The sequence below is a fragment of the Hemiscyllium ocellatum genome, unplaced genomic scaffold (genome assembly GCF_020745735.1).
Source record: "Hemiscyllium ocellatum isolate sHemOce1 unplaced genomic scaffold, sHemOce1.pat.X.cur. scaffold_898_pat_ctg1, whole genome shotgun sequence".
Taxonomy (NCBI): Eukaryota; Metazoa; Chordata; class Chondrichthyes; order Orectolobiformes; family Hemiscylliidae; genus Hemiscyllium; species Hemiscyllium ocellatum.
This window is the reverse complement of record NW_026869293.1, coordinates 111,163-119,572: the sequence shown is the minus strand read 5'-3', so window position 1 is coordinate 119,572 and position 8,410 is coordinate 111,163. Positions and strand designations below refer to the sequence as shown.

Genomic DNA, 8,410 nt, shown 5'->3' with positions numbered 1-8,410 from the left:
GTCAATGATTCAGTTGAAGTCTCCGGCCAGAGTGACCGGCCTGGACGTAGCCAGCAACAGTGGAAGCTGCTGCAGGACGGCCAACCGTTCACTCTTACCCACTGGGGCGTACACATTAATCGGTCTCAGGGGAGCATTCCTGTACATGACGTCAGTGACGACGAGGCGCCCGTCCACCACCTCCTTAACCTCGGAGATGGTGAAGTTGCCTCCTCGCAACAGGATATCATTACCCCCCGACCAAACTAAAGGCCATGGGCACACAAGCTCTTTTATTAATTTCAAAAATATACTTTATTCATAAAATACTTTGATGATCTATACAACTGGACAAGCCATACATATGTAAACATTCCATTTCTTTGCATACCGAAACAGAGTAATCATTCCTCTTTACAGGTCTGTGCGATTACATGTTTTAGCTGAGGTGTCAGCAGAGCCCAAATGACTGCATGGGCCCCCTGTTCTTCCTTAGGCAGGCAGATGTTACACGGTGGTCTTTCCCCACCGCGCCTTGGCAGCAGCTGCCCCAAGCTTCAGAGCGGCCCTCAACACGTAGTCCTGGACCTTGGAATGTGCCAGTCTGCAACACTCAGTCAGGGTGTTTGGGTATTTGGTTCGGGGGGAATGGGGCATGCGCCAAGTCTTGGGAGGAGCGTATCAGCAAAATGAGGCAGAAATCGGGCAGATGGAAGCCTCTCCATCACTGGAAAAAAACTTGGTCTCAGATTCTATGGACTACCTAAAGTACACAAACCAGACATCCCACTCAGACCCATAGTATCACTACCAGGGACACCATTACACAAACTGGCTAAAGAGCTACAACAGAAACTGAAACACCTGATCAGCGGATCCAGACACTCTTTACAGTCAACACAAGAATTCCTGGACATCATCAGAAATATACACATAGACAAGGAAGAAACCATGGTCTCATTTGATGTAATGGCACTGTTCACTTCTATTGACAAAACCCTAGCCAGAGAAACAATATCCAAACTGCTGGACATACATAACAGACAACAGGACGCTGAACCTATTAACAAAGAAGGCACACTTAAACTACTGGACCTATGTCTCACAACACACTTCACATTCAACAACCAGATATATGAACAAATCAACGGAACACCCATGGGCTCACCGAGCTCCGGACTCATAGCAGAAGCAGTAATGCAAAGGTTAGAAACAACAGTTCTAACGCAATTACAACCCAAACTCTGGGTCAGATACGTGGACGACACTTTTGTAATCATTAAAAACACAGAAATAGAGAACACACACCGGATCATCAACGCCACACTCACAGGAATCCGATTCACGAGAGAGGAAGAAAAGGACAACCAGCTACCATTCCTAGACGTGATGGTACAAAGAACACCGAATGGAGAATTCACCACGAAGGGAGATAGGGTTTTGTGATTTACATATGAAAGAAGTGAAACTATCATTTTCATTCTAACAGATGAGAGGTTTAACAAATAATCAAGGTATTTTTTAATATATAATTTAAGTTACATCACACTGTAAACTTTTGCTATAAATTCAGTGTCTTACAATTGTGTCCTCCACACCCGTCAGATGAAGGAGCAGCGCTCTGAAAGCTAATGCTTCCAATCTCACCGCTTGGACTATAACCTGGAGTTGTGTGATTTTTAACTTTGTATACTCCAGTCCACCACCGGCACCTCCAAATGAGGAAAAGGATGTTTTTTATACAGAAGCGATGTTGGCGGGGAGGAGTAAATGAGAGAGAGAGAGACCAAAGAGAATGAGAAGAGAAAGAGAGAATTTATGTGGAGTCAGCTGACCAAAGAGGAAGTTGAACGGTGTTCAAAGTTTAAAGATGGGAAAAAGTGAGGACTGCAGATACTGGAGATCATAGTCGAGAGTGTGGTGCTGGAAAAGCACAGAAAGTCAGGCAGCATCCGAGGATCAGGAGAATGCAGTTTCAGGCAAAAGCCTTTCATCAGGAATGAGGATTGTGAGCCAACGGGGTGGAGAGATAAATGGGAGGGGGAGTGGGTCTGGGGGAAACGCAGCTGAAAGTCTGACTTGGAGATGGAAGTGGGGCTGAAATTTGTCAGATGACCCATGAACCACAGGGTGTCCCCAGCCGGACGTTGACATGAACAAGGAGGCAGCTAGCGTACAGTTCCCATAGTGTAGTGGTTATCACGTTCGCCTCACACGCGGAAGGTCCCCAGTTCGATCCTGGGTGGGAACATTATGCTGCGGTACTTTATCTTCCTTTCGGGAAAAAGGCCCGCACTCACATGTTCCCCCATCCGAAGCTGAGAATTGATTCCTGGAGACAGCGTCAGTGAGAGGTCAGTGGAGGTTTTGGAGTGGGTCAGAGAGCTGTTGGAGAGAAGGTGTGTGTTTCTAAAGACGTCAGTTACCCAACATGGATCTTGGAGCCACATCCCAGAGATCCAGGCTCTCTCTCACTGTCAGAGAGATGGAGGACTGGATAGCAGAGGACTGGATAGCAGAGTCCTGAGTGTGGTGCTGGAAAAGCACAGCAGGTCAGTCAGCAGCAGGAGCAGGAGAATCGAAGTGTCAGGCAGACGGCCTCCATCAGGAATCAGGCAGTGAGCCGAGGGGGTGTAGAAATCAATGGAAGGGGGAGGGGGGGGGGAATGGAGATGAAAGTGCGATATGTCGAAAATAAAGTACCGCAGCACAATTCTCCCATCCAGAATCGAATTGGGGACTTTTCGCGTGTGAAGCAAACATGACAACCACTACACTATGGAAACTAAACACTTAGAAGGTCCTTGCACATGTCTGTTTCCGCTTGGGGACTGCCTGCGATTTATGGGTCATCTATCCAATATCAGCCCCACTTCCATCTCCAAGTCAGACTTTCAGCTACGTTTCCCCCAGACCCACTCCCCCTCCAATTTATCTCTCCACTCCGTTGGCTCACAATCCTCATTCCTGATGGAAGGCTTTTGCCTGAAACTCCATTCTCCTGCTCCTCGGATGCTGCCTGACCGTCTGTGCTTTTCCAGCACCACAGTCTCGACTATGATCTCCAGCATCTGCAGTCCTCACCTTCTCCCTGTGACATCAAGGGGCCGAAAGACATCTTGCAAATAGAAACAGCAGGTTGAGCTGCTGCAGGTATTTGTGGTTTGTCAGTGCAGTGTGTTTGATTGGAGCTACGCCTTCACAAGATAAGGCCGTGTTTGGACAGGTTCACAGGTTGTACCAGACTGAGATCTGGTCAATCGTTTTTTAATTCAGAGTAAAGCTAATGGTAGATCTGGGATTTGTATCCAGGTCCCAGACAGGGGCAGCAGGGAGTCAGATAACTGCAAGTTCACAGAGAGTGGACTCTTGGAGAGCAGTTGTGGATGTTCTCTCCTGACCTTACAATGGAAAGGATGGGGTTGGTGATGGCTCATCAGATGGGGGCGTCGCCTGGTGAGGCCAGAGGGTGTTACCCGTCCCTAATTGCCCCTTGAACTGTGTGGCTTGCTGGCGACACAGAGTTATGTAGACTCAAGCTCTGAGAGTCTCTCTCTCTACATCTCTCTCTCTGTGGCTTGCTGGCGACACAGAGTTATGTAGACTCAGGCTCTGAGAGTCACTCTCTCTACATCTCTCTCCATGGGATAAAAGTAATTGCCAATTCCCCCCACAGCAGTAGGGGGGACGGCGCTCGTGTGGCCCGGCTAGCTCAGTCGGTTGAGCATGCGACTCTTAATGTCTGGCTCGTGGGTTCGAGTCCCACGTTAGGCGATGGGCTTCTGCTTTTGAAACACACACACATTCCCGAACAACAAATCTCTCCCATTTGTACGCGCCCGGATCTTTCACTGCTCTGAGTCAATCAGGAGGCTCAATACTCTCGGGTTCCTGGTGAAGGGCTTTTGCCCGAAACGTCGATTCTCCTGCTCCTCGGACGCTGCCTGACCTGCTGTGCTTTTCCAGCACCACACACTTCCCTCTGATCTCCAGCATCTGCAGTCCTCACTTTCTCCTAATTTCTCCCTGCAGTCTGATGGAGTGCAGCGACACACAGACTCTCTCTCTCTGCAGCCGCTCGCTTCACTGAGAGCTCCATTACCCAGTGCTGCTGCCTTTCCCAGCGACACTGCGGGAGGATGAGGGCTGCACTCACTCACAGACACAAACTGTAACCTGCGGCGCTGTAAACCCGCCTGGGGCAGGGGAAGCGAGTCTGACTCCCCAGCAGCAGGTACCTTGGGGGTTGGGGGAGGGTATCAATTTTATCACAAGCTCACACTCCAGTTCGTTTATGAGGTTAGAAAAAAAAATAAACGCACACAATCAAGAGAGAGACAAAAACCGCCAGTTCAAAGACAAGCTGCAGCTTAAATCAGCACTTGAGACCGCTCGGCCAGCCTGACACATACTAACCCCACCCCATTCCGTGCTCAATCTTCACACGAAGACTGAGTCCAGTCAGTGTCTGCACACACCTCTCCGTTCACACAGACTTCTATCAAACTCTCTCACTCACCCACATTCCAGCCTGTTGTTTTGTCAGCACCCCCACCCCCCACCCTCCCTTGAGTACAAATACACACAAACAATGATGCTTTATTCCCACCTCTGGACTGAAGGACCCCGTCTCGCCAATCAAATCTTGCAGCCGGGCTCAGTGAGACTTGAGCAATGTGCTTTTCACAGCCCGGCCACTAGTGGGTGGGGGGGGGGGGCTACACTATTACTTTGAACTGGGCACCACACTTCATCTCTCTCTCTCTCTCTCTCTCTCTCACACACACACACACACACACACACACACACACACACACACACACACAGTCGCCTCACACACACACAGTCTCATAACTATGTCTCTGGTGGTGAAGTCTGACTGTAGGTGACAGAAATGGTGGAGGATGATGCATTGTATTCAGAGATTTGTGAGGTGGAAGGTGAGCACAAGGGGGTTTCTATCCTTGTTGCGGTTGGAGAGTTGGGGTTCAAGGGCAGAGGTGTGGGAAGTGGAGCAGTTGTACTGGAGGGCATCGTTGAACTCCTCGGAGGGAAAATTATGGTCCTTGAAGTAAGAGGTCATCAGGAATGTTCAGGAGTGGACTTGATTCTTCTGGGAGCCGATGCGGTGGAGGCAGAGAAATTGGGACTGATGGGTTGCAGTTTTACAGGAGGCGTGGTGGGAGTTGGTGGGTTTGAAGTGGATACCCACTTTGTGTCAGTCACAGGATATGGAGATGGAGAGGTCCAGGAAGTGGAGGAAGGTGTCTGAGATAGGGGTATTTGGAAGCAATGACTTTTGACACAGACAGACTCTAATCTCACACCTTCAATGCATTGTCTGAGCTGAGAATTCACCTTTATATGTGTGTGTGTGTATATATATATATATATATAAAACCTTGTTATCTCGAGAATGTGATTTCAAAGAAGTTCTGGGATTTACATATTACTGACCCGAAACCTGCAACCCTCTCTGAATGATGAAAGACTTAATACCAATCTAAGTTTGATCAATATATTCTTTCAGTTGCATGACACTGTGAAACAGCTAAACCTGCAAATTCAATTTGCTAAACGTCTTTCTGACACTTGATGGCACAGCACAGATCTCACTGGGTATGGAGGTCAAAAGCACTCGTCAAAGCATCTGGCCGGAAGTGAAATGCTCCATCTATCTGCCCAAAAGAGAAAGTCTACCTGTTTCACAACTGATGTCAGGAAGTGTGTCCCAGCTCTTGCTCAGAGATTTGACCTGGTCACAGTGAATCACAGGGGTGACTCCAAGCCAGAAATGACATGTACAAAGATCAGGCATTTGTGAAGTTACCATGGTGTCGTGGTTGTCATGTTCGCCTCCTCCGTGAACGGTTCCCAATTCGATCCTGGATGCTGTCATCGTGCTTTATCTTATGTTTTTCTCCTCCTTCATGGAAGTGGGCCAAATCTCACAGCCCCATCCCCTCATTCCTGATGAAGGGTTCATGTTCGAAATGTCGATTCTCCAACTCCTGGGATGCTGCCTGACCGCCTGTGCTTTTCCAGCACCCCGCCTTTTGACTCTGATCTCCAGCATCTGCAGTCCTCACCTTCTCCCTGTGACATCAAGTGTCAGAAAGACATCTTGCAAAAAGAAACAGCAGGTTGAGCTGCTGCAGGTATTTGTGGTTTGTCAGTGCAGTGTGTTTGATTGGAGCTATACCTTCACAAGATAATGTTGTGTTTGGGCAGATTCACAGTTTGAAACAGACTGAGATCTGGTCAATCGTTTTATTTTATTCAGAGAAAAGTTAATGGCAGACCTGGGATTTGTATCCAGGTCCCAGACAGGGGCAGCAGAGAGTCAGATAACTGCAAGTTCACAGAGAGTGGACTCCTGGAGAGCAGTTGCGGATGCTCTCTCCTGACCTTACAAGGGAATGGATGAGATTGGTGATGGCTCATGGGATGGGGGCATCGCCTGGTGCGGCCAGAGGGTGTTAACCGTCCCTAATTGCCCCTTGAACTGAGTGGCTTGCTGGCGACGCAGAGCTATGTAGACTCAGGCTCTGAGAGTCACTCTCTCTCTCTCTCTACATCTCTCTCTCTGTGGATCTGTGTGTTTGCAGTGAGTACATGGGAAAAAGGTAATTGCCGATTCGCCCCACAGCAGTAAGCGAAACGGGGGCGGGGTGCCCGGCTAGCTCAGTCGGTAGCGCATGCAGCTCTTAATCTCGGGGTCGTGCGTTCGAACCCCACGTTGGGCGTTGGGCTCCACTTTTAAAACACACACACTCTCTCCCATTTGGACGCGCCCTGATCTTTCACTGCTCTGAGTCAATCAGAAGGCTCAATACTCTCGGGTTCCTGGTGAAGGGCTTCTGCCTGAAACGCCGACTCTCCTGCTTCTCGGATGCTGCCTGACCTGCGGTGCTTTTCCAGCACCACACACTTCCACTCTGATCGCCACCATCTGCAGTCCTCACTTTCTCCTAATTACTAGCTGCAGTCTTATGGAGTGCAGCGACACACAGACTCTCTCTCTCTCTGCAGCCGCTCACTTCACAGAGAGCTCCATTCCCCAGTGCTGCTGCCTTTAACATCGACACTGGGGGAGGGTCTGAGCCGTACACACAGAGGCTGCACTCTCTCACAGACACAGACTGTAACCTTCGGCTCTGTAAACCCGCCTGGGGCAGGGGAAGCGAGTCTGACTCCCCAGCAGCAGGTGCCTTTGGGGGTGGGTTGGGGGTCAGTTTTATCACAAGCTCACACTCCTGTTCGTTTATGAGTTGACAAAAAATTAAACGCACACAATCAGGCGTGAGACAAAAATCGACAGTTCAAAGACAAGCTGCAGCTTAAATCATCACCTGAGACCGCTCGGCCAGCCTGACACATACTAACCCCACCCCATTCCGTGCTCAATGTTCACACGAAGGCTCAGTCCCGTCAGTGTCTGCACACACCTCTCTGTTCACACAGACTTCTATCAAACTCTCTCACTCACCCACATTCCAGCCTGTTACTTTGTCTGCCCCTCTCCGGTACAAATGTACACAAACAATGATGCTTTGTTCCCCCTCTGTCCTGAAGAACCCAGTCTCACCAATCAAATCTTGCAGCAGGGCTCAGTGAGACTTGAGCGATATGCTTTTCACAGCCCGGCCACTAGGGGGGCCCTACACTATTACATTGAACTGGGCATCACACTTCTCTCTCTCTCACACACACACAGTCTCATACACACACAAACACAGTCTCATAACTGTATCTCTGGTGCTGAAGTCTGGCTGTAGGTGGCAGAAATGGTGGAGGATGATGCATTGTATTCAGAGATTGGTGAGGTGGAAGGTGAGGACAAAAAGGTTTCTATCCTTGTTGCGGTTGGAGAGGTGGGGTTCAAGGGCAGAGGTCCGGGAAATGGAGGAGTTGTACCGGAGGGTATTGTTGACCTCCTGGGAGTGACTTAACACCAATCTAGGTTTGTTCAATATATTCTTTCAGTTGCATGACACTGTGATCTTTTGCTGTAAATTCTGTGTCTTACGATCCTGCTCCACAGCTCCCTGATGAAGGAGCAGAACTCAACAGCCATTGCTTCCAAATAAACGTGTTGGACAATACCCTGGTGTTGTGAGATTTTTAACTCTATCTTGTGATAGAGTTACAAACACACTGCACTGACAAACCATGAATACCTGCAGCAGCTAAACCTGCTGTTTCAATTTGCTAAATGTCTTTCTGACATAGTCCAGACCTCACTGCGTATGGAGGACAATTGCGGTCGTCAAAGCAGCTGGCCGGAAGTGAAATGCTCCATCTATCTGCTCAAAAGAGAAAGTCTACCTCTTTCACAACTGATGTCAGGAGGTGTGTCACAGCTCTTTCTGAGATTTGACCTGTTCACAGTGACTCACAGGGGTGCCTCCAAGCCGAAAAGGGCACGTAT

The 8,410-nt window shown here is 49.1% G+C and overlaps 1 non-coding gene across 1 annotated transcript; it reads left to right on the top strand.

The window, feature by feature from the left end:
• The first annotated feature begins 2,157 nt into the window (after positions 1 to 2,157).
• trnav-cac (transfer RNA valine (anticodon CAC)) lies at positions 2,158 to 2,230 on the top strand. Its single transcript has one exon. It is a non-coding gene; the product is annotated as a tRNA-Val (tRNA).
• The last annotated feature ends 6,180 nt before the right edge of the window (positions 2,231 to 8,410 follow it).